At 33.0% G+C, this 27046-nt stretch overlaps 1 long non-coding RNA gene and 1 pseudogene across 1 annotated transcript; both read right to left on the reverse strand.

Annotated features, from left to right (window-relative positions):
* Positions 1-6501: 6501 nt before the first annotated feature.
* On the reverse strand, positions 6502-9283 carry LOC126700144 (uncharacterized). The gene is made up of 3 exons (XR_007647051.1): positions 9186-9283; positions 8939-9074; positions 6502-6639 (listed from the first exon to the last, which is right to left on the reverse strand). It is a non-coding gene; the product is annotated as an uncharacterized LOC126700144 (long non-coding RNA).
* A 165-nt stretch (positions 9284-9448) lies between these two features.
* On the reverse strand, positions 9449-13044 carry LOC126701226 (putative pentatricopeptide repeat-containing protein At3g25060, mitochondrial; annotated as a pseudogene).
* Between the last annotated feature and the right edge of the window lie 14002 nt (positions 13045-27046).

The following is a 27046-nucleotide window of genomic DNA, read 5'->3' on the forward strand; positions in this document are numbered from 1 at the left end:
CCCTCACAAACATTTTTCCCTTAATTTAATTAATTTAAGGAGAAAATCATAAGAACAAGAAAGAACAAGAATGTTAGATATATATGTTGTAGTCTCCTAGTTCCTTGCCATGTCTAGGTCCTATATTTTAAAGATTTGCCTTGTTACTTCTTGATACTAAATCATATTGGTATCCATTGTCCATGACACTGTGGTAAGAATGCATAGGTTGACTCAATAAAATCAGTGTCTTTAGCAATGGTCAAGGACTCACGTGTTATAGGAAAATTATTGGCATCTTCCGAAACACAATGACATAATGCCCATTCTTCTCACATTCATGGTGGATCTCATTATAGAAACAACAATGGCAATGAATTAACAATCATTATAGAACAAATAAGAAAGAGTTAAAAATTTTGTTGCTAAAAGCAATTATGTTTTGCTTCTATTGAATTTTTTGATAGGTACCTTTACTGAAATTTAGAACTTTAGTTTTTTCTACATCTAAATAAGGTTAAATGGAAGACCAATTTGTGTGTAGACACAATACAAAATACAACAAAGGATGAAGTTCCACAATTTTCAGTCTTCCAAACGACACCTTAAACACTGTACTTAGTTTAACATATTTTAATTAAATTAACACTATATGTTTTCTACAAATTCACCAGAATAAAACCATAATACAAAAACTTTATAAAACTCTAGCTACACTTCCTGCATTTCTCTATACATTTCAACTACAATTCCAATTTGTTGTTTTGTCACTAGATCCTGAAATGCAAGCAACTTTAATAGTCAACATTTCAATGTAAAAAAGATGAGAATGCAGTTTGATGTAGAGAAATATACAAGCAAGAAACTCAAAGAAGTTAACTAATTATATTACAACAGCTTATTATTATAATTTAGTGTAAGTTGATAGGCCAAAAATGAATTGACCCCTTGTGATTGAATTAATTGATTAATTAGCCAAGTTATTAATTAATCAAATTTTCATGCAAAGCGCGTGGTAGCACAAACAAATCACCAATAAACTAAGTATGTAGTGGAAAATAAATGAAATGGTGATTTGTTTACGAATGGGGAAAACCTAACGGCAAAATCCCCATCGGATGATTTTCAAGTCACCATTCCCGAAATTCCACTATTATCACAACAAGCAGTTACAAGTAAAGGAATCCCAAGTACCTTACCAACCTACAGTTAAAGCCTTACCCCAACACCTAATTGGACTTGTTCTGTAGTGATAGTTCCCCTTTTTGATGCATGGCTCTCAAGTACGTGACTAACCAATTGCGCGGATCCCAGTATGCGACTTCAATCACTAATTAAGAAGATTGTTGGCTGCAAAGTTCTTCACTTCATCCATACGATGAAGATCAAAAAGATGTTTGGTTACAAAACCCTATGGTGCATATACACAGCAACTTCTTTAAGAGAAAGAGATGAACTAGGGCAAGAACTTCGTCTCCGGTCTCAATTTGCTTGAACAGAGTTTGCTCAATGCTTGTGCAACTTGTGAACTACTTGACGGCCCTTAAAATAATCCTTTTATATGTTTAGGGTTAAGAGAAAAGAGGACCTTAACACATAATCAAGGATTCCAAGAAATCAAATCAGAATTTTGAATTTCTTAAATCTCGAAAGATAAGCTGTCGAGCAGGTGTTGAGCTAAGGGCTGAACAGCTTCCTTTAACCTCGATAGATGCAGCTATCGAGATAGCTGTCGAGGTTTAATGAATTTGTACTTCTTAGTTTGTTTCTTAAACAGACTTGATGATTTCAATACTTGATCTTGAAACCTTGTTTCTTGAAGTATTTGAACACATCTTAGAACTACCCAATTACAAGTAAAGTATGTTTTGTCAAAGGATTAGCCAATTACATAAAATCATGACATATGTTCTTAACATGTGAACCACACATGTCCTAACATAAGTAATTGTTAAACCTGAAAAAAAAAATGTCAAAAACACAAAAAACACTTACCTCTGTTACAATTAACAGGATATTGTATGGCTTCAGTATGTAAGCATCTAAAATTGGAGCTTAGTTCATAAAGTAACTGCAACAATCATCAACTATCCATCAAATTTTAATTATTTCACAATCCTACAGCGTTAATTAGTGATGCAAGTAGTTGTAAAAGCATTTGGATTTGCTAGATATTGCTAATTACAACAACAAGAGGTGGTAAATGTGATCAAGACATAATTTGATACCTGCAAATATCATCATTTGTGACACTAGGAAGTATTCTAGCAACAAAAACTCAAAACAACACTTGGAAGTACCATTTCTTCCTTTGGAAAACAGTGAGTTAATGTTCTGTGGACAAGTAAATGAGAGACAACTCTTTCTCATGAAAATATAATAAATTTCAATTTCAAAAGATTATCCCATGAAACTACAAAATCATCTTGGGAAAATAATGGCAAGGCAAAAACCAACTACATACCCCATGGAGTGAATAAGTATTAGTATATTAACTATATCATCATCTAAGCCAAACAGCTAGAGCTATATAATACAATATAAAATAAAATAAATGCAAACAAAATATCTCTTTACCATAAAATCCATTAAAATATATGGGTAAAAGCTATCAGGTGAAAATAAAGTTTTTCTTGATAACTTTATCGGTATTTTTAGCAATAAACAACCAACGAATTATGTTGTAATAACCCATTCTACCATGCCACAAGGAAACATATCAATGTAGATGATAATCACTTAGGACAGGATTTCTGCATAGAAACATACTAAGCTTATACACTTGAGCTTGTACAATATTTTCAATCTATTGTAAAAAGCAGGTAGGCTTTCTGGCCAAGAGCAGTGCACTCACTGCTGAGATTTTATATGGACTTCATAGGTCTTGGTACCATTTTTGTTCGTTTATGCTGTTTTCTTCTCCTTTTAAGTTATACTTTTCTTTGTTTCTTTAGTCCACTCAAGGCTAGCTTTTCTTTGGCATTGTATCTTTTATACTCTCTTTTGAATAAATTCTCTATCATATACTTATATATTGCAACATTAAAATATAAATAGAGAAAGTTCTCTAGTAAGAGGTAACTTGTTGGTCTTTATAACAAATTGGTCATTATTGATACCTACGAGCTAGCATCAAGAGAATGGAGAGAGAATGGAGAGAGAATTTTATAAGTTAACATGGGTTATTATGGTTGTTCCACCAAAATTTCTATATTTTGAAAGAAACTCAAGCTTCTCACAATATATCAACATAGTGGAAGTGAAGACAAATAGGCAATACTTAATCCACGTAGATATAACTCTTAAAACTAAATTACAAAAACCAAGGAACATGATTTACAATTATTTGAAGTATAACCAATTAATTTTCAATTTCAAAGCAACTATAGCTTTTGTCTACCAGCTGCCTAAGAGTTTTTTTCCCCTCTTTTTTCTTTCTGTAGTTAACAAACATAAGTTACATATAAAAAAAGCAAACTTGGGAACAAAACAACAGGCCAATCAAGTTTAAACACATATGTATTGATTTAGAGTAATACAAAGATAATTTAGTACAAAACCAAGGTCATAGGTTCTTTACTCTTACGCAAATCAAATGGTTGGCTATTTCAGACTGTAATTGTGCTAAGAGCAGAGGATTATGTGCAAGCTTTGTTGCATATGGTATACAGGTGAAATGTATTTAGGCTTTTAACATCCATTTGTATTAAATACATATTTTCATCTAATAACACTTAAGTACTATCAAGAATTGGCTACCAAATTAATTAAATTATATAAATCTTCTTAAAATTATATATAATCATAGTGTTACTCATAAAAATCTCTCCCAATTAGAGACATTTCTAGATTTCTGCTTCCAGCACCTTATGTTAGTTGGATCAATACTGGGTAATGACCAATACACATAAAAAAAATTAGTAAAAAGATTTATATGCATAAGAAACCACATACTCATTTCCCAAACCCCAACATACAAGCAACCAACAAATAAGAGAAAACTAATTTTACTGCATATTTATTTCATTTAAAAACAAAACACAAAAAGGGGCACAACTCTAGTATATAGTAGTTTTACAAAGGATGAGCCAAGAAAAGAATTTTGTTGCATTCAAAACAAAAATAACCGCAAAGAGACCCAAAAGGTGGGGGCAGATGGGAGAAATTTTTAAGGATATTGGTGCTTACTTCCATCTTATGGAATTAATGAATGACAATTGACAAGCAACAAACAATTTTAAAATATACACCAACTCATTGGAATTGATAGACAAAGAATTCTGTCTACACGGTGCACATCAATTTTGGAAGAACTCAAAGAAATATGCAATATTTTTTTTTATCCGAAAGGACAAAACTTAAACAAATACAATTATTCACATTTTGCTGACTGAGGCAAGACAGATAAAAGATCCATCATCTGACATGTCCAATCATCCAAATATAAACAGTCTATCTGCTGTCTTTTTTTTCTTTATAAAATTTAATCACAAGACAATGGGAACATAAAGTTGTAAAACTAAAGATTTGGAACACAATATAGGTGGTACCACCTCATGATGGTAATCAATTATAAGAAAAGAATTCTTTTAAGCTAGGAACAAAGCTTGCCTTTGAGTAGCAACTTGAACCTCAAGTATCCTTTCATTATGGGTATGTTCAGCTACAAGAATTTTTTGACAGCGTGAATATCAGATAATTTAATTGGAAATAATGATCAACCTACCCAGATTAAATTTAAATGTCTAGCAGCTCAATACCTAAGGATCTTCTGAAGTGCTATATGGGACAAAACCAGATCCATGAGAACATCTTGTTTGGCAATGTTGCTACCATAGCAGAAACCAATTAGTCACCAAGCTGCAGAAGCCCACCATCCAATATACAGAAAATTGGGAAAATCTTATTCATGAAAGAAACTAGAAACTAATGGTCAAACAATAATTGCTCATCAAACCAATAAAAAATTAAGTCTCCTAGCAAGAAATGAGAGGAACTAGCAAAAAAAAAAAAAAAAAAAAAATTGCATGAACAGAGGACGAACATTGAATATAGAAACCAAAAATTACGGTATCCGTAAGCAAAAAAATTTATAATAGAAAAAATCATGTACAGGAATTGTTCACAGTACCTTCATCACCAATATTACATTTTCCAATTCACCAAACTTACTCATGTACTGCCTAAATCCTTCCTAGAACCTGTAAAAAACCACATCAAGAAAAGGATATATTATTAACAGGAAGAGCATGTCCTACAGTTTGAAGATACACATACTACCAATTTTTGGACTTCACTCGTCATAACATCTGGGCTCAAAACAACGAAGGAGAATGCCACATAAAAAGAAATTCAAGTATATGCCAATGAATAGTGTATATATATATATATATATGCATCTACCAAGATCAGTGAAAGGAGGCAAGATGGTGACATACAAAAAATTCAGAGAAGAAAGTTTATTAGCCTTCTGGATTTGCCAAAGCTACCATTTTTCACTGGTATTTCACATAATCAGAGTCATCTTGTGTGCTTAAAATCCCAATCAAATTTCCCAAACTTGGCATGAATCTTTCAATAATATTAGGAAGCTATACCGCCTTTGGGTAAGGTAGGTTATTAGAGCTACCTTCTTCACTAGCATGTTTAGATTTCTGCGTAATAAGTAAGAATATTCCATTATCTATTCTCCAAGTGAAGCCAAGGAATCCTATGCAATAGATCTGTTGTGTTTGTTATGTTTGCATACTGGTGTTATTGTATTTGATGTCCTAGTAAGAGTCAAGATATAATTAAGACAAGCTAGGATTTGTGACGAGAATTTTGTTCTTCTTTAAATTTGTTTGTATCATGTCTAGTTATTCTTTTGTTGATACAAGTATGTTGTGTGTGGCTTTGTGCTGCATCTTTTCTTAATAACTTATTTATTTTCATCCAAACAAAGGATAACTAGGTACAATATCATATAGGCATGCAACTTTTGGAAAATTGATTGACAAGAAACTTAAATAGAGGAAATACATAAATTTGGTATAAATTTCTACTAACTGTTAAAGTAATCATACTCAGAAATTTGGGAAAAAAAAAAAGAAAATGAAAAAAAGAAGCAATGCTAATATGAGTTGAAGATACCGATGGGAATGTCGAATCACAAAGAAAAGAGGAAATAAATGAGCTATTTTAAATAAATCTGTGATAGAGGACTAGAGGATAGATGACACACCAGTAACTTAGAAATAAAGAGCTCAAAACTAATGAAGGTAGCAGTACAAGCAGAGGGAGGTTATTCTACAACTCATTTTCCCTTGTCTTTAAGCATGCAATAGATGGTATTCTCTTTCAGGTTGAAATATCTCATGATAGCTTCTACTTCTATTGGGTCTCGCTTCACCATTACAATTTTGCTTAATTCTTATCAAACATCAATTTACTGAGTCTTGCTTCACCATTACAATTTTGCTTATTTCTTTCTCTATTATCAAACATCAATTGACAAATGAGACCGTAATTATCTGATAAAAACCATGTAGTGATAAAGCCCACATATCTGTACTGTCAAGCTTGGGCAACAGCTAGCAATTGAAGCTTCAATGCAACTGTATTGATTCAACCAATTTGGAAGTGATCCACATATTATATAGGAGAGCCAGGTCAATTCACCTGGATGGAACAACATGACATTGGTTTCTAAATGACAAATAAGATGAGGAGAAGTTTCTAATTCCAAATTTTCAAGGATGGTAGTTGGATGCTCATAGACTAAAAAAGAGTGCATATATAAAGGTCGTAGCCAGTGCACAAAGCTTTTGCTCTTTGTGGAGTCTGGAAGAAGTCATAGTAGGCAGCCTTAACACAACTAATGATATTTAATTGACAGCATAGAATCCATCTACGGCAAATTTTAAAGAAACAAATCAATATTATTGCTTTGTTTTACTAACTCAATAGAGCTTACCTGTCATACAGACACACATATCAGGAGTTGACAACACTTCATTTCTAGGATCAAATTTCAATGAAAACAAAAAATAATGGAATTAGTTGAGTCTCTTATCTTGGGACCCAGAAAAACAAGAAGGCCTGCATCAAAAGGAGCCTAATTTAACTTTTACAGGCCCAATTTCAGGGAAAACTCAGCACAAACTCCAAATACCTAAAGCATAATTTCCACAGATTTCTAATCAAGAAAATGGCACAAAATCAGAAAAATTCGTCACTACCTCAAAGATCATCAACAATATAATAGAAAAAATAATTGTTCAGGTTTCAAACTTCGAAAAATTTCAAAGTCCAAGTGTATATGTTGTACTACAAGACCAATCATATAAGGGCTACAATCCCACACACATATCTGGGAGCACAATCCTTTCCAAGTCTTTCAACATATGAGGTAAATTTCATTGCTAGAATAACAACCAAATTACCTTAGACATATGAGACCAAGTTGCATAGGTTTAATTATTAATTAATTGACTCTTTACTTCATATACACACATAGAAATATAAGATAGGTTCAAGTTACACATGGTGTAACTCTACAAGAGTTTAACATTTTTTGAAACATAGATTTTCATGAAATCTAATGGTTAAAAAAAAGTGCTGGTCATGTCATTAAACAAGCTCCCTTCCAACAATATCTTTTATTTCCAAAATTTAATACACTCTCTCCCTCTAATACCAAACATTATCACCTTCTCTCTTTAAGCTCACCTCCCCCTCCTCCCTGTCCACTGCTTTTGTTAAGTGTTGACAACTTGGTTGTGCTGGCCATAAAACCAGTTGGCACTAGCATAAAGTAAACCTATGGCCTTCAATTTCAATGCCACCAGGGCAAGGAAGATCCAAAAGTATAGGAAAGTTAAGTATCTATAAATGTATGAGATAGTTAGGGTTTATAGATGGGTTTTCAAGGCACTGGGTTTAGATTGGTTAACTATCCATACATTTGGATGCCATTATTGTATCAAAAACGGGCTTTTGAGTGTTAGAGGTGTAAATGATGAGAATGTAAAGAGAATAACACAATATTTACATGGAAAACCCTTCTGCATGAACAAGAAGAGTGAAAAAACACAGGTGATGCAGGGAATCCTCTACCTCTAGCAACTAGTATTTCCGATATTGGAAAAGGATAAACAATGAATAGTATCTCACAATAATGAATTGAATTCTTTATGGAGGTTAATCCCCCTCTCCTCTATAAGCCAAGGGAGGAGGTGGACCCCTTACAAATGCTAAATCTTTATTGGCTGTGAATACAGTACAAAAACACTTACTAAAGCACAGGAAAAGTGAAAATTACCCTTAACATCCCCTAAATGACAAAAGGTATGCACAATCAGCCATCAAGCAATAGTTCCACACAAACTTCTTAATGTTGCCCAGAATTTCAATGAGCACGTCTAGAAGCCACTTTAGCATATGTCATTCCCCACTTATCCTTTAGTCCATGACTACAAGAAGAAAAGGAACTATATCCTTTGCATAAGCTCAAAATCTAGCATTCTTCCCCAAAACAGGGAAGAAAATACACCGAATCTGATCTGAAGGGTTCACAACCTCTACTAGCCACTAAATTCAATTATTTTATACATATACGTGTTTGTATGTATGTAGCCACAAGTGATGTACTAAAATGAATTACCAGATACAGTTGGAAAAGGGCTGCTCTTCAGATCATTTCTGTAATGGTCTATATTATCAACTAGATACTAGAATATGTGAACAGCATCCAAAAATAATAAACATGAAATTCCCTAAGTTATGTCTATACTTTCGATTTTGCTTTTGTTAGAGAATCCATGTTGTGAATGTCAAACCAAATAATATTCTCAAAAATTTTGAATTTTCATGCAGCAAAAGTAAAAGCCGCCATGTTATGAGATGAAAAAAATGTATTGCCTTTGACACTAGAAAGCAAGAGAAAAAAAATAATTAACAGTTCAAAAAGATTAATTACCGGAGCTGTTAGAGGCAAATCAGTCTTGTTGATGCTAAGCATGCAGGAAGACATTTGGATTAAAAAAAAAAAAAAAAACCCCAAGTCCTTTTCTTTTGCATTCCAACCATAAGTAAATCCTTTCAACAATCTGCATCTACCATGAGCAATAAAGAAAGTGCATCATTCTCGGCAAAAGCTCTTTGAACTTAGCTGATGCATATAGTATAAAGGGGAAATTGATAAAGTGGCAGATGTATATCAATACCCAAATTCTGCCAGCAACCCAACCGGATATGGATATGTTGGATGGGACCATCTCAAAGCACTGTACTGGTTACCAAGCTGTATCCATACACACCTTAAATGTAGTAGTATGCAACTGCGATGTTGGCTTGCTTGTCTCTTCCATTACCCATTATAATATTAGCAACTTGCTTTCCTAAAGAGATGTCAGATCCTACCGTGATATTTCAACACCCCAGCTGTGAAAAATCCAGCAAAGAGAAAGGAAATCTTTGCACACTGGCTTCACCAGTAGTCACCACATGAGCAGATCCCATTCTTGAAGTGATGAAATCGCTTCACATCCCTCACAACAATCTTTCTATTCACAATTTTCGTAATGAACTTGATTGCTTCATGGCAATCCCCACGCACCCTAAGGTTCTTTATGATCAGTAATCTGGTTCCGGGCCCAGTGTTCAAGAGACCAAAAGCAATAGCAAGCCTCTCACTGTGATTACATAACAATTTTTCTTTGACTTCCTCATCAAGGGAATGCAACACAAATTCAGTCTTTGGGACATATCCAATAGCCCTCATTTCATGATCCAACTTATCCAAAAGTTGCATCATATTCTCATATTGATGATGGCTCTTATCTTCCATAAGAAAAGCATGAAGTTTTCCTTTCACTTCCACTACACTATACCCTGGCACTTTCTTCATCCCCGTCTTTTTCATGATTTTTCTAACACTAGCTACATCATCCCACTTCCTCGCATTTGCATAGTAGTTTGAGACCAAAGAATAAATTCCCAAGTCATCCAGATTTAACTCAAGAACCTTCTTTGCGGCCATCTCTCCAATCAACAACTTGCCATTTTTGCAGCAACCTGCCAGGAGAGCAACCCAAACAGCAAGCCCCGATTCAGCATTCACGGAATCTATTAGCTCGCAAGCCTCTTCAACTCAACCTGCACTAGCCAAAAGATCAACCATACAAACATAATGCTTTTCCGTTGAAGGGACCTTATATTCACTAACCATACGATTAAACCAGTATTGACCTTCTTCCATAAGACCTGAGTGACTGAAGGCTGAGAGAAGGGAAGAAAAAGTAGCATGATCTGGTTTTAGATTTGTTTTTGTCATCTCTAGGAAGAGTGACAGAGCTTCTTTTCCATGCCCATGAATTCCATAGCTGGTTATCATTGCATTCCAAGAGATTTGAGTCTTTGGAGTTTATCTGATCAAAGAGAGTGCGTGCCCAAGAAAGGGCTCCACATTTTGAATACATATCAATCACTGCAGTACCTAAAACTCTATCAAAATCAAGCCTTCTCACAATATATCCGTGTATAGATTTACCCAATTTCAAAAACCCAACTTGGGTACATGCTAGAAGTGCACTTACAAGAGACACTAAATCTGGTCTGTATCCACAACCCTGCATCGGCCAAAATGGCCAAATGGCCATAAAATCCTAACTATCTAGTTAGTAGTTCTAGTTACCAAATTATATTATTTACTAGCATCTCGAGTCCAAGAGACTCGATTTTGTTAGTGATTGTGGTAATTCCACTTCAGAGAAGCTAAAGGAAATTACAAATGGCTGATTTGTATTCAGTTCTGGATTGATTGCATCAATAGGCGCAAGGTTGAAGACGATTGAATTTGGGGATGACCGTTGGTTTACATCCAGATGCAACGCACCGTTTCACTAATGTAATATAAGAGCAACGCACCGTTTTGTATGTGTTTGTTATTTAAACTTCAGGAGCTAGAACGGTGTCGTTTAAAGAATGAACCAGCCCTTCAAATATAATGGCGCGAAACCTCTGTCGGTTTGGAGTTAGTTAGCTTTCCTAAATTCATGGAGTTGATCCGTATGATCAGGATCAATTCTGTTACTCTATACCTTAGGCAGATTACATTATATATATATGGTTGTACTCTCAGATTATTAATCAAGCAAGAAAATCCATTTTTCTCATTCTCTTTTCTCTCTCTCTCTCTCTCTCTCTTCCTCTCTCTGAATATTTTCTCTTCACACAAACAGATATTAGTCTTAGTCAAGATTACTCTTTAAACACTAAGATTGAGCTTTACAATCCATTAAGAAAATCTTCAGATTTTGGCCTATAAATCGAGTCTCAAAGACTTGATTTTTATGGTCTGATGTGGCATTTTTTTCTACTTGGAAATAGAGTCGCTAATGCTCGATTTATAAACCAAAAAAATTTTAAAAATTTTTAACTCTCAAGTCTTTCGTATAAGCAAAAATACACAATTTTTTTTTTTTAAGAAATCAGAAACACAACAATCAGAAGGAGAAAGAATCAGATGGCGACCTGCCCAGAACATATCAGAGAAGAACCCAGAGAAAAAAAAAAAAACAGAAACAAAGAGAAAAACCTGGATCTGTGCGCGGCCTGGCCTGGGTCACGCACGGTGCTTTTTTTTTTTTTCTCTGGGTTCTTCTTTGAGTTTTATAAGGTTTATAAATCGAGTCTTAGAGACTTGATTTCCATCATGTGCAAAAAGTGCTATATCAGACGTGAACAACCCATAAAAATTGAGTCCCAAAAACTCGATTTATTGCCCTTAAATCGAGTTTCTTAGACTTGAAATGCTAGTAAAAAATATAGTTTGGGAACTAGAACTACTAACTATATATTTAGGATTTTATGGCCATTTGGCCATTTTGGCCCCCTGCATCTCTACCAATAAATTAAGTGCATTCCTTGCAAAACCATTTTCAGCAAAGCCAGATATCAATGCACCCCAAGATATGACATTCTTATAAGGCATATTCTTGAAAAAATGACAAGCAAGCTTCAGATGTCCATTCTTGGCATACATATCCACAAGGCTAGTTTGAACTACAACATCCGTGCGAAGATCTTTCCTAATCAAATACCCACGTACAGAAAGACCCAGTTTTGAGTCCCCAAGATTTGCACAAGCCTGTGTCAACCCCACCATCACAACCCCATCTCCTTCCATTCCCTCCTTTTGCATTCGCCTATACATATCAACCGCTTCAATTGGCCGCCCACTCTGCGCAAACCCACTTATCATAGTTGTCCAACAAACAAGATCCCTTCTCGGCATCCTATCAAAGACCACCATCGTTTCATCCATCTTCCCACACTATGCATACAAATTCAAAACGGAAGATCCAACAAACACATCAAACTCAAACCCACAATCCATTGCTCTACAACAAATTTCCTCCCCAGTTTTCAAATCCAACAACCTCGTGTACGCTTTAAGGGCCACCGGGAAAGTTGAGCTATCGGGTCTAACACCTTCCAAAATTATTTGTCGATATAAATTCAGAACTTCAACTGGGTACCCTTTAGACGAATACGCAATGATCATGGCATTCCATGCATCTTCGCCTCTTTGAGGCAATACATCAAACACTTTTCGGGCAGATTTAATGTCGCCTATATTTACATAGGAAGCGATGAGTCCACCATTGGAGTTTCCATGCTTGAAGAGGCCGGTCAAGAGCATGAGAGCGTGGGTTTGGGCATGGAATGAAATGCATGTATGTATACAAAGCTGATTTTCTTAACTCTATATTGTTACTGTAGAGTTTTAATTATAGCCGTAAAAGGACAATAGAAAAAATGGCACGTGTTACAATTAAAGATCCAAACTCAGTGCCCGTTTGGTTCAGCATTTGAAGCCCAAAAAGCGCTTTTTCAAAAAAGCCCAACCCAGTTTTGCGTTTGGTAAGCTCAAAACGCAACTTTTTTATAAAAGTTGCGTTTTGAACTTTTAGAAAAAACTGATGGCAAAACGCGGAAGGAAAATGGTGAGGCAGCGGTCCATAAATCAAAACGCGCAAGCGCGTTTTGTTATATTACCGTTGCAATAACCAAAAAGACCATTTTACCCAGCAGTTTGACGCCCCTCATCTCTCATCTCTGCTCTCCCTTCGCATTTGACACCTCCATCTCTTCTCTCTGCCTTGCTCTGCCTTCATAAGTCTCTCTCCTCTCTCTGTCTTTTTTCTTTGTCTTCCTTTTCTTCTTCCGCTTCGTCTTCCTCTTCTTCTTTCTTTCTTTCTTTCTGGTTCTTCCTCTCCGTAAGTCTTTCTGTAGTTTTGGATTGTGGTTTGTTTTATGGGTAATGATTTTTCTGTGTGTTCTTTGAGTTGATTTCTCATAGGTATGGGTTGTTTTGATTTGGACCGAACCTGGGTTGATTCTCCTGGGTCTGATTTGGGTTTTTTTGGTTTTGATTTCTCTGTTCTTTGGTTGATTTCTCATGGATCTGGGTTTGATTTCTCTGTTCTTTGGTTGATTTCTCACTTTTGGTGTGTGGGTTTTGATTTCTCAGGTACCAAAAACACTGATCTGCTACCAAAAACCAGGTACCAACACTGATCTGAATTTTTTTTTTTTTACCGAGTGTGGGAAAAAAAATTCGGATCTTGCTATGAATGGGTATTGTTCCTTTACTTGTTTTGTTTATTTATTTGTTTTTGCTGATTGGAATATATAATGAAGTGTTTAGTTTGATGAATATATAATGGGTATTGTTTTCGGATCTTGCTGATTGGAATATATACATGTTCTCATGAAGTGTTTTTGTTATTTGTTTTGTTATAACAAAATTTCAGATCTTGCTATGAATGTGTATTAACTTGGAGATATTGTTATGCTTCACAGACTGGTTGTAACATTTTGTACTCTTCAAAGTACTTATATATTTCAGTTGTGTTAGCTTGTGTTTTGGTTTGTAACATTTAACGTCTAGATCAATGATACAATTTATTTTTTATTCGCCTCTCCCTGTAATGGACGTTTAGATTTCACTTTTCTGTGTTTTCCTTTACTGATGTCAAAGCAGTTCAAGCAAGTATTAGCAAAGGTTATATGATTAAATTATTTTAATTCCCCAAGATACTAATCGTAAAGTTGTTGCTTTGTAAGTTCATGATATAAGCTGTACAATGGCGTATGGATTCTTTGATGCAAGAAATTATACTTGAAGGACCTTCTTCATTAGTTACTGATGTTTGTTAAGTCAGGTAAATAACCTTATTGGAACAAGCTTTTGATATTTTCATTAAGTATTGGGTACACTGTCTACTGGAATAACAAATATGCCTTTGAACATTTTTTATACAACTCAATTGTTGTTTGGATGGTATCATCTCCCAATTGAATCTTGATTAGTGTACGCTTTTGACCCTTAAAATTTTGAGTTGCTTTTATTTTGGCCTTGTACGTTTCAAAATTTTATTTTGGCATTTTATGTTTGATTCCATTTTCATATTAGTTCTACTGTCTATTTCCATTAGTAATTTGATCATCCATAATAAGTTTTTCTACCTACAATTAAATTCTTGCATTCCACAACATTTTAGAGATAGTATTCCATGAAATAGTTAAATTGTCCTTTTTGGTCATTTACCCCTCAAAAAGCCACTTTTAACAGTTTTTACCAAACACTCAGCTTTTTCATTATGCACTTTTTAACAGCTTTTACCAAACACTCAGCTTTTTGAAACTCCACTTTTTCATTATGCACTTTTACAAAACTCCACTTTTTCATTATGCACTTTTTCAAAAAGCTGAACCAAACTCACCCTCATTATTGTTGTAATTTTTTAATTACATTCTATCACTTGAGGATTTTTTTTTTTTTGAGAAACTTCTATCACTTGAGGTTTGTTTAAGGGAATAACACTTCACAGTTTGAATAAAAAAACCGAAAAAGCACTCTCTTGAGGTATGGAGAAATAACATTTCAACCCAAACTTGAAGAAAAAAAAAACGTTTTCATAAGTCCATTTTTTGAGGTTTGAATAAATTAATACTTTTTATGGTTAACACTTTCATAAGAATCTCTTAACTAAAGTTTAAACATGGTTAGTAAAAATTAATTGATAAATTTCAAATAAAAATACAAAATTTATCAAGCACCAAAACACTTGCAACAACAAATCTCTTTTTAATTTGTTGTAAAAAGAAAAAAAATAATAAACAAAATTCACACTTAATATTTTAGTATACACTTTAATTAAAAATTTAAAACATTACATTTTAATTATGAAAATAAGATAATTTTGGAAACATGCCTTACCCTTAAGCAAAGGGAAAGTTAGTACACAACATTTTTAATATTAATTTAATAAAATCTGGTTAATCGGATGTCAATAGGGGAAAATATTTTTTTCTTTCAAGTTTGGGGTAGAGTATCATTTTCTAAAATCTCAAATGAGTGAAGTGTAATTATTCCTAATTTTTTTAAAACAAAATATTAATGGTAACCAAACTAATCAATTTTTTTAATCTATATATATATATATATATATATATATTAATAAGTAAAACTGAAAGAAAATCCAATTAGATTTCAAATTGGAATTCAATTTGTGTATGATTTTGCGTCATGTACTCATGTGTTCCATCTACTCTACGTTTTTGAATTTCTGTGCCAAGTGAGTTAATTTAGTGTAAAAATTGGATTTCATATAAAGTTTAATTTTGCCAAACACATCCTATCTAATCTAAGTTTTTTTTTTTTTTTTTTTAATTTTTGTGCCAAATGAATTAATTTAGTGTAGAAATGATGAGTCCAATATAAATAAATCATAAAAACTTAATTTTTGAAAGATTTTATATTTATGAGCCTTTTTTTGTATAACTACAAACAATTCAAGTTTATAAGTCATTTATGCAATACACTATGACTATGTACAGTCTATTACTAACTAGGTAATATATATATATATATATATATATACATACATATGTGGGAGGAAACTTAGTCTCGAACCCCAATTAGGTATTGTCTTCTTCGGAATTAGCAGCACGGGGCGCAGGCCTAATCCTCAAGGTTTTGCTCAATCCTATATTGGGGAGAGACGCCTCCCACCCTTGCCTTATAAGCACTTGGCCTAAGGAAGGGTGTACCATAATGTGTATGATCTATGCCGCTAATTTTGAAAAGGACAATAAGTAATTGGGGTTCGAGACTAAGTTTCCTCCCATAATATATATATATATATATATATATTAAAAAAAAACTTTTTAAAACCAAAGTTTAAAGAAAATTTAATTAGAATCAAAATTGGATTTTGTTTTTTTATCTTTCCATACAAATTAAATTGTTTCAATTTTTGCTGTTATTTTTTCTCTGAATTAATGAGCATATTTTTTATACTGTTTCTATTCAGATATTTTGTATGCGAAGATATTGAAATTAACAAACTATAACAGAGTTGAACCATCTCATACACCTATCTCCATTCAATTTAGGATATACTATTTGACCAATTTATTATTTTATTTTGTGTTATATCTAGTAGAATTTCACAGAAAATAATTGTGAATTGATATTGTATATGTTATATCAAATAGTGATTTTCAAAATTATATACATAATAATAATGTAATGAGAAACTTGGTGTAACCAATATCATGAAAATTACAAGGAAACCTATTTTAGTACCTCCAAATGTCCTGGTCGAACTATGTTTTATATTTTTAATAACTCAAACTAACATCAACAACACCATTGCAATTCATCATTCTCGTGCGTAAGCACGGGTTACATACTAGTATAACTTGAATTGTATAATTATGATTTTTTTTACTTGTATCTTGCACGGTGCTACACACTAGTATAGACAGTGATAGAGTTTGAATTTACGATGTCATTTCTCAATAATTTTTTTTTAAGGACAAGTTCTATTAACATTTTTGATATTTGAAATAATGCCAACCAGGTCCAAAACTTTTCAAAACTGACCAATTTGGTGTAGATAAACTGTTTCCAAATAAACACATGTCCATTTGGAAACAATTTATCTAGCATTTTATTGAAAATTTTTTGTTGGAAGTGTGCTAAAGTATAATTATATTTTGAAAAAGTGAGAAAATTAAGGTTTTAAAAAGTTGTACATGAAGACTAAAAACTGAACTTATAAACTGATGTCAAACAACTATGTCAATATAACATTTAGATTTTTGTAAAGGTAGTATTTGAACTCAAGTTCCTTATTAAAGGATATTTAATAATAATTTAACTAATTAAAATAACTGGAACTCATCAAACTAATTTGTCTACTAAAGAATTGGAATTGACAAAAAAGTTATGAAACCAGGTTTTTATTTTCCTTCCAATAATTGTATGTTTACATAACTTTTGACATTTATAAAATGATTTTTTTTTCTTGAAAAGTATGATACTTTCTAAGAGTGAAAATAAAATTAAGGAGTTGATTGCTTCAAGTAAATCAAGGGATTGGAAATTTGAAATGGGTTCAAGTTATACCTGGTGTAATTTTAACCAATGTTACGCCAATCAATATTTTTTAATTGGATATAAATTTTGACAAATCGACCATTGGATTACATTATCTTTGTATATTTTCCATACTTGCAAAATTTCAAATTGATCAAAGATCAATAGTCATGTCATCTATCAATTGTATAAATTCGAGTTTTTGTAGTTTAAAATAATGCATAAAAGATGAATTTATGGATCGAATGGTAAATAAAATCTGATTGGTATGAAAATTGACATGCATACTTAGAACATACAGAACATGTAATCCAAAGGAATTTTCAAAATATAAATTTATTAACAAATTATTGGACGATGTCACATTACTTAGAGTTACACCATGTGTAACTTGAACTCAAATGTTTACATGTAATAAATTGATCGATGACCTATTTTCAAATTTTGTAAAAGGAAAATATGAAAGCAGTCTAAACTCTAAAGATCCTAGAAAACTAATTAAATTAAAAAAAAAATTCTATAACACTAAATATAGAGAATATAATTAATTTAAAGAAAATTTATAAATCTACATTTATTTATTCTCTTCAAAATTTTCCAAAGGTCAAGAAGAATAAATGACAAAAATGAATGCAATTTACACATAAAAACTATTTTAAAATAAAATAAATATAAACTATTATAAAATAAAATAAAATAAACTTAAATATAAACTATTTAAGTTTATATTTCTAAATTAAAATTTTTTATTTCCAAAATATATTTCTCCACCAAACTCTAAGGCATAAGCACCCTAGATAATATATAAATCCATTGGAGAACAACAGATTACATTGTTGAAATTATATAGAACAACAAATTTTCAAATTCAAATTTTTCAAAAAGTGTAAATAAATATATTTTTTTAAATGGGTATTTTAGGAAATTTGACTTAAATATGATGGCATTCCACACTTTATCATAAATTACCATCAAACGAATGAATAGGAAAAATCATTCTATTCTAGCTCTATCTATTCCTTGTAATTCTTATTCCTATTACAATGTAATGACCATTACAATATATCAAACTTGCCCTTAATGACGTTCCATATGCATTAAATTGTTTTCAATTGATTGCGTCAAATAGTTCTGTAAGGTTGAATTTAATCAACCATGTGTTGGCTTTATTCCATGACAAATTTGCTTGTAATATAGCACTTAGAAACCTTGTATTTAGGTGGGAATCATGTAAGGGTAGTGAGTGAGAGAGTGTGAAGAAATGCTCAAGACAGTGCAGTGAAGCAGAGACTCGCGGCTAGGACTCACGAGTGGCTCACGGCTTGCAAGCCGCCAAAAGTTGCTCACGTGCAGAGCATGTAGGGGAGCTGAACAGTCACGCCACCTGGAGCACTACACGACAAAAATCCAGACTGGCCATTAAGTTAGCTCGCGACTTGAACTCGTGACTCAGTCAAGTCGCGAGGTCAAGTCGCCAGCCAGCCCTGTTTTTGGAAAAACTGACTCTTCGCATTCCATTCTCACACCAGTATAAATACCCCTCATTCCCACAAAATATGCGTGGCTATTCAGAAAGAAAAACCCTAAGAGAGATTTCTTCAAAACACCCACCCAATTAGAGAGAGCTACTCATTCTTAGAGAGAAATCTTTGTAGTCTCTTCTCATTCCCTCTCTCATTGTCATACCTATTGAGAGGAGATTTCTATCCAAACACTACCCACACCCATTTAGAGTGTTGAGTGTTTTTGGAGTTTTGGGAAGCATTGGAAGATGCCAAGGATGGCGGATGCTATGGTCTAGTAGCGGAATCCGGTAAGCTAGAAAAGAAAAAGGTTCGGCGCAACCTCGTTGGAGCAAGAAGCTTGGAGGGCTTAGGTACATCGGGTAGATTAGGCTTGGAGGGTCTATTGCTGTTCATGTATCCCAACTACATTTTCTAGTGGATTATTGACCGCTTGAAGGGCGGCGGAGAGGTTTTACGCCGAGGGCTTCGGTTTCCTCTTCGATAACACATCGTGTGTTGTCCTTGTGTTTGCATCTCTCTTTCCTTTATCTTTGCCTTTTATTTTCTGCTATGGATGTGATTTATAATTGGCTTAGATTGATTTCCAATTCTGTTTATAGCTTATGTTAAGTTTCCGCACACTAGTTGTTTGACATAAAGCTTGAATTGGTTAAGTTGTAATTTGGGGGTCTAAACGTTCAAAGGTGTTTATACACGTTTTTGAACTTTCAAGTTCATTGCTTCCTTCTCCCAAAAAAAAAAAAAAGTTCATTGCTTCTTGCTACAAGTAGGAGTGTCCAACCAACCTGCAAACCCAATCCTCCCGCCAAACCCAACCAAACCTGACGTCGCCCAATCTAACTACTTCTGCGGTTAGCTACGAGTCTCGACCCTTAAAAACTTGACGTTGTTAGGTTAATTGTGGGTCTCCTCCTCCAAAACCCAAGCAACCAAACCCAACCAAAAATACATAAATTCTAACGATTTCTCAAGCTTTCTAGTGACTTTTCCAACTAGATATGCAGATTTTGGCAATCATCATAGCTAGACCCAATGAAGATATACCACATTTGGTAGAAATTCATTAGATCCGGCGAGTTCTTCATACGATTTGGCAAAAAACTCATTGAATTTGACAAGATCTCCACCAAATTTGGTGAGATCTTGCCACTCCTCCTCCTTTTTATGGCAATTTTTGCCTTCATCCTAAATTGACCACCACCCAAGGCTTAGCTGAACCAACCAATCCAATACCCTTACGGGTTGGCTGCAGGTTTGGTAGTTCCCCACCCAACCTGATCAAGTCAATTGTGGGTTGGTCACAAACCCCACCGAATTGACCCATGGACAGCCCTAGCTACAAGTAGCTACAAAATCTTAAATAGTTTAATTTATATTGAGAACCAATAAATTGAACTTACATTTGACATCTAGAGTAGTTTGCATTTCCCTTCTAGGATATTTTAGTAATTGCAAAAACCATTACTAGTGAAAACTATACTTGTAAAAACAACAATAACTATGAGTATTTGGCCATCAACCTACCGCAACTCTTCTAATTTGTCTAGACTTAAGACTCACTATGAACAAATATATGATGCTAAGCATAGAAACTTATGAGATTAGTGAAAAATATACTTGAAATTTACAAAATGAAACTCAATTGATGCAACCTAGTTAAACAAGATGTTTTCTATGAGAAGAGGAGGAGAAAAAAGGCTTACAAAAATTTAAATTATGATTTTCTACACAATCGTCTTAAACATTTTAACGCCCATATCACATCAGGGTCATAAACATATTTAAATCCTCTTAACATTTTAAGTTAATTATCTGCTTCAAAAAAACATCTAAATATTTGGAACCACAACATGATCGTTTAATAGACTCTAAAAATTTAACAAAGAATGATAAATAAAATATAAAAAAAAATAAGAGATAAAAATACAACACTAATTCACCATGAAAACCTTGATTAATTTATAGTAGTGATAAACTTTTGAATTTTCTATCTAATTATCAATGTAATAATAGTCTTTTAATCTTATCTTGTAGGGATTATTTCATGTGGTTAAGTACATAATAATAAATGGGGACCAAAAGCACATTTTAGTTCATCAAAAAAAAAAAAAAAAAAAAAAAAATTGAAGCTCATTTTACGACCAATCACAGTTAAGCTTTTAATCAATATATATCTAGGTCAAAAGTCAAAACTCTATTTTACATCACATAAAATTACCGATTTTGCCCCAATTCAAATAATGGCTTTTTGGAATAAAATACTGGCCTATTGAGATTAGAATTGCCTTTTAATTTGCTTTTTTCATACCTGACATGTAGAACTACCACTTTACCCTTTGAATCTTTTCTTCAAATTAAATTATCCAATGGGCTTCTATAAAAAAAAAAAAAAAAAAAAAAAAAAAAAAAAAAAAAAAAAAATCTCCAATGGGCATTCACATCAAGAGCTTTATAGTTTAACTAGCACCTCATGGTATTTTAATAAAAATGTTCATGGATTATATAAAAAAATTAAAAAAGAAAAAGAAAATCTCCTCTCCCAACTATCAAATTATCCCAAAAAAAAAAAAAAAAACCTATCAAATTATCAAAAAAAAAAAAAAAAAAATCTACAACCATAAAGCAAAAGATTCATCATTTATCCAAAAAATAATATATATATATATATATATATATATATATATATATATATAGTCTTCATTCTATATATTTGTCATCATCAATGACCATTAGGTCAAGTGATACTTTTGATTTTTTAAAACAAATAGAGTCAGCTTCAAATCATTTATTTTCTACTTAAAATGTGTGTATATATATATATATATAAATGTTAAGGTTAATGGATTATAATATTTACAATCAATTTTATAACAATAACATTATAAATTACTTCCTAAAAAAAATTATAATTATACTTTTTTTTATTAATATGGACCAACAATATTGAAGCATTAAGTGCAAGTTGATGCTTTTTGTACATGCTTGGACTCCATTAGAAACTAATTGTTGGAGCATTTTAATATTAAATAATTAAAATGAATAAATGTTATAACATAAATGTAAAGATGTGGGAGTGAATATGGAAGATGAGTAGTTAGTGAACATGTTTAATCTCACATTGAAAATGAGAGAGATTATTTTATTATTTTTAATTGTGGTGATTAATGGGTTAACATGAATTATCTCAAATATTGGGTTAGATACGTGCACAAGAAGGGTGTTCTTTCTGGTACACCCACTACAGTAGAATAATGGACCTAATTAATCAAAATAAATTGGGTAGTAATTTTGTGAGGCCTATTAAGCCTATAAATATACTCATTCATACACAATCCAAGTTACTACAATATACAAAAAAAAAAAAAAAAAATGGAGAGGTTCTTAGCAAAGAAGGGTGTTCTTTCTGGTGGAGCTTTGAGCTTGAACACTTTCTGCAGAGGTCGTTATAGCCATATGACGCTTGTTGGGCTATTGTATCCTGGGGGAGACAAGTCAGAGAAGGTCTGCACCGGTTACAAAGTTTAGCCAACTAACGGCTTGAACCTCCTTAAAAGAGTGAGTGCTGCGCCTCAGTCTAAATAGTGTTGTATAATTTCTCTCTTTACATTAATAATATTCAGAAGTATTATTCAGTTTCTTGTTGTGTTATTTCCATTATCATTGTGTTTTGCACCAACAATTTTAAGGAGATTCAACACATAGAGCTGATACAAGAGAAACCAAATGAGCCTGTTGGAGATCTCAACAAGCCCTTTCGCTTTAAGGGAGTCCACTTCAAGAGGAGGAAAGGAAAGGTCATCTTCTACTTGAGTCTTCTCAAAGTCTCCTATATCTTCACTGACAAGAATCCATCAAAAGTTCCTACCGATGAGATGAGTAAGGAAGAATATAGTCTCCATCAAGAAAAAATAGATAAGTATACAAAAGATGAATATAATTGTCGCTCTTATCTTTTGAATTGTTTTGCTGATCATTTCTATGATTATTATGATACAACTTATAATTCTGCTAAGAAAATTTGGAAAGCTTTACAAAGCAAGTATGACACTGAGAAGGCAGGTGCAAAGAAGTATGCTGCTAGTAGATTTTTCCGTTACCAAATGGTGGATGGAAAATTGGTGGTGGATTAAGCACAAGACTTCCAAATGATTGTGGTAGAATTGAGATCCGAAGACATAAAGATTGGAGACAATTTGGTGGTAGCTGGCATAATTGATAAACTACCACAATCTTGGAGGGAGTTCCAAAAGACTTTGCAGCACAAACAAAAGGAGACATCCTTGGAGACTCTGATCACACACATCCGTGTGGAGGAGGAGGATAGAGGACAAGATGCACTCATGACACAAGAGAGAAATGGTAATTCCACCACAAAGGTAAACCTCATTTCAGCCAATAATAATATGCCTAAAAATCATTTTCCTAGAAATGGTCAATTGAAACCTAAAAAGAGAGCCTCTAAAAATAATAATAGACCTCAAGGAAGGGGAAACCTGAATAAAAATTACAATAAGAACCAAGGACCCCCTTCACAAGATCAATTTAATAGATCCTATTTTGTTTGTGGCAAGAGTGGGCATATTGCTCGATTTTGCCAATTTTGGAAAACGTGAATCTGTCCCGCAGGCTAACGTAACTGAAGAGCCTTTAGTGGCTATGATTACAAACATCAATATGGTGTAATATGTTGAAGGGTGGTGGGCAAATTTTGGTGCTAATAGGCACGTCTATTATGACAAAAATTGGTTCAAATTGTACACTCCTTTTGAAGAAGAAAAAACTGTTATGCTTGGTGACTCTAGCAAAACCAAGGTTATTGGGAGTGGTGAGGTTGAATTGAAATTCACTTCTGGATGCGTGCTAACATTGAAAGATGTTCTTTACACTCCATCCATGAGGAAGAATTTGATATCAAGATTTTTGCTTAACAAGGCTGGCTTCAAGCAAACTATGGAATCTGATAATTATGTAATCACTAAAAATGGATTATTTGTGGGCAAGGGTTATGCTTGTGATGGAATGTTTAAATTGAATGTTGAGAATAATAAAGCATCTACCAGTTCAGTTTATATGCTTTCTTCTATTAATTTTTGGCATGCTGGTTTGTGTCATATAAATAGTAGATATGTGGGAATCATGAGTAGTTTAGGATTAATTCCAAGACTGTCAAAAGATTTTGAAAAATGTGCAAATTGCAGTCAAGCTAAGATTACAAAAAAGCCTCATAAAAGTGTTGTAAGAAATACCGAATTGCTTGAGTTAATTCACTTTGATTTATGTGAATTTGAGAGAATTTTAACTTGTGGAGGAAATGGATATATTATCACTTTTATTGCTGATTTCTCAAAATATACAACTATTTATTTGTTGAAGAATAAAAGTGATGGTTTTAAAAAATTTCAAGATTTTTTAAAAGAAGTTGAAAATCAATTTGGTAGAAAAATAAAAAGAATAAGAAGTGATAGAGGCCGTGAGTATGAATTAAGTGCATTCAACTCATTTGTTTAGTCTTTGGAAATTATCCATGAAACTATTGCACCATATTCACCTGCTTCTAATGGTGTGGCTGAAAGAAAAAATAGAACTTTAATTGAGTTATCAAATGCCATGTTAATTGAATCTGGTGCACCTTTACATTTTTGGGGTGAAGCTATTTTAACTACATATCATGTTTTGAATAGGGTGCCACATAAAAAATTACACACCACACCTTTTGATATGTGGAAAGGATATAAGCCAAATTTGGGATATTTGAGAGTATGGGGTTGTCTTGCTTATGTAAGGCTTACTGACCCTAAAATGCCTAAATTAGGTATAAGAGCTACTACCTGTGCTTTTCTTGGTTATGCGATTAATAGTGCAGCCTATAGATTTTTTGATCTTGAAAACAAAATATTTTTTGAATCTGGTGATGCAATTTTTCATGAAGAAAAATTTCCTTTTAAATTGAAAAATAGTGGGGGTGAAGAAAATATTTTGTCACAACCTAGTTCTTCTACTTCACATCTACAAAATCAAGAAAATTTTGAAATGGAACCTAGAATGAGTAAAAGAGCTAGAGTTGAAAAGGATTTTGATCCTGATTATTATGTTTTTAACATTGAGGAAAATCCCCAAAATTTAAAAGAGGCTTTAACATCACCTAATGCTATATTTTGGAAAGAGACTGTAAATGATGAGATGGAATCTCTAATTTCTAATAGAACTTGGAAATTAGTAGATCTTCCACCGGGTTGTAAGACCATAGGTTGTAAATGGGTCCTTAGAAAAAAGTTGAAACCGGATGGATCAATAGATAAGTTTAAAGCTAGACTTGTTGCAAAAGGTTTTAAACAAAAAGTTGATCTTGATTTCTTTGATACTTTTTATCCAATAACGAGAATTACATCTATTAGATTGTTAATTGCTATTGCTGCAATTTTTGATTTGAAAATTCATCAAATGGATGTAAAAACTACTTTTCTAAATGGGGACCTAGAGGAAGAGATTTATATGGATCAACTCGAAGGCTTTGTAGAGATTGGACAAGAAAGCAAGGTATGTAAGCTAACTAAATCCCTATATGGCTTAAAACAAGCACCTAAGCAGTGACATGAAAAGTTTGATTCCTGCATGATTGAGAATGATTATAAATCAAATGAATGTGATAAATGTATTTATTCTAAATCATGGAATAATTTACATGTTATTATTAGCCTCTATGTGGATGATATGTTGATTTTTGGCTCAAATATGCGTGTTATAATTGAGATAAAAAATATGCTTAAAAGCCATTTTGATATGAAAGATCCTGGTGAGGCTAATTTTATTTTGGGCATGAAAATTACAAAAACATGTGATGAAATATTTCTTGATCAATCACATTATGTTGAGAAAATATTGGGAAAATATAATTTTCATGATCACAAAAATGTAGCTACTCCTTTTGATTCTAGTGTTCATTTATTTCCTGTGAATAATGATGATGAGATTTTTAATCAAAAGGATTATACTAGTATCATTGGTAGTTTGTGTTATGCTACTAATTGTACTAGACCTGACATTGCATATGCAGTAGGAGTGCTAAGCAGATTTACTAGCAAGCTTAGTAAAGATCATTGGCTAGCTATTGAGTGAGTCATGAGATATTTAATTGGTACCAAAAACTATGGCTTATTTTATAAAATGTACCCTGCTGTGATTGAAGGTTTTAGTGATGCCGATTGGAATACTTTGTCAGGTGATTCTCTCTCTACCACTAGTTATATTTTTACCTTAGGTAGTGGTGCTATTTGTTGGAAATCTAAAAAGCAAACAATAATTGCTAATTCAAAAATGGAAGCTGAATTAATAGCATTAGCTTCAACTAGTGAAGAGGCAAATTGGCTTAGAGATTTGTTATATGAAATTCCACTTTGGGAAAAGCCAATTCCACCTATATTAATTCATTGTAATAGCACTGCCGCAATTGGTAGAGTTAAAAACCGTTACTACAACAATAAATCCAGACCTATAAGAAGAAAGCACAGTATCGTACGATCTTATTTGAGTAGTGGCACCACAACTGTGGATTATATTAAATCTAATGATAATCTTGCAGACCCATTTACCAAGGCATTGGCAAAAGATAGGGTCTAGAATACATCGAGGGGGATGGGACTAAAGTCCATAGAATCATGAGCCATGTATGAGGATACCCAACTGAAGGACCAAAGATCTTGAGAATTGGGTTCAATGGGAAAAACGAATCATATGACGGTCGTAAGAATGCACTATTTATTTTTTAATTATTTATTTTGTAAATAATTTTTTAATTGTTCATCCCTATGATGTAAGTGCATTTATCCTATAATGTGGAGAGGTTGAGTAAAAAACTCTTAATGAAATTTGTAGCTCGTATGAGTGGGGTGTCAGAATTACAAAAACATCCTTCACAAAATTTCACCTATGTGAGTGTGGGGGTGGGACCGCTCCCTATGAGATTTAGACTTAATCTCAAATACACTCATGAAACTGGGATCAGCACACAGCCGTAAAGTGCTAGCTATAAAAGCTCATGTCAACACCTGGGTTGTTCTGTGTTAGTAGTGATGCTTAATTTCCCTAAAGCAGTCCTAGTTTAAGTCGG

This window comes from Quercus robur, chromosome 9 (genome assembly GCF_932294415.1).
Source record: "Quercus robur chromosome 9, dhQueRobu3.1, whole genome shotgun sequence".
NCBI lineage: Eukaryota > Viridiplantae > Streptophyta > Magnoliopsida > Fagales > Fagaceae > Quercus > Quercus robur.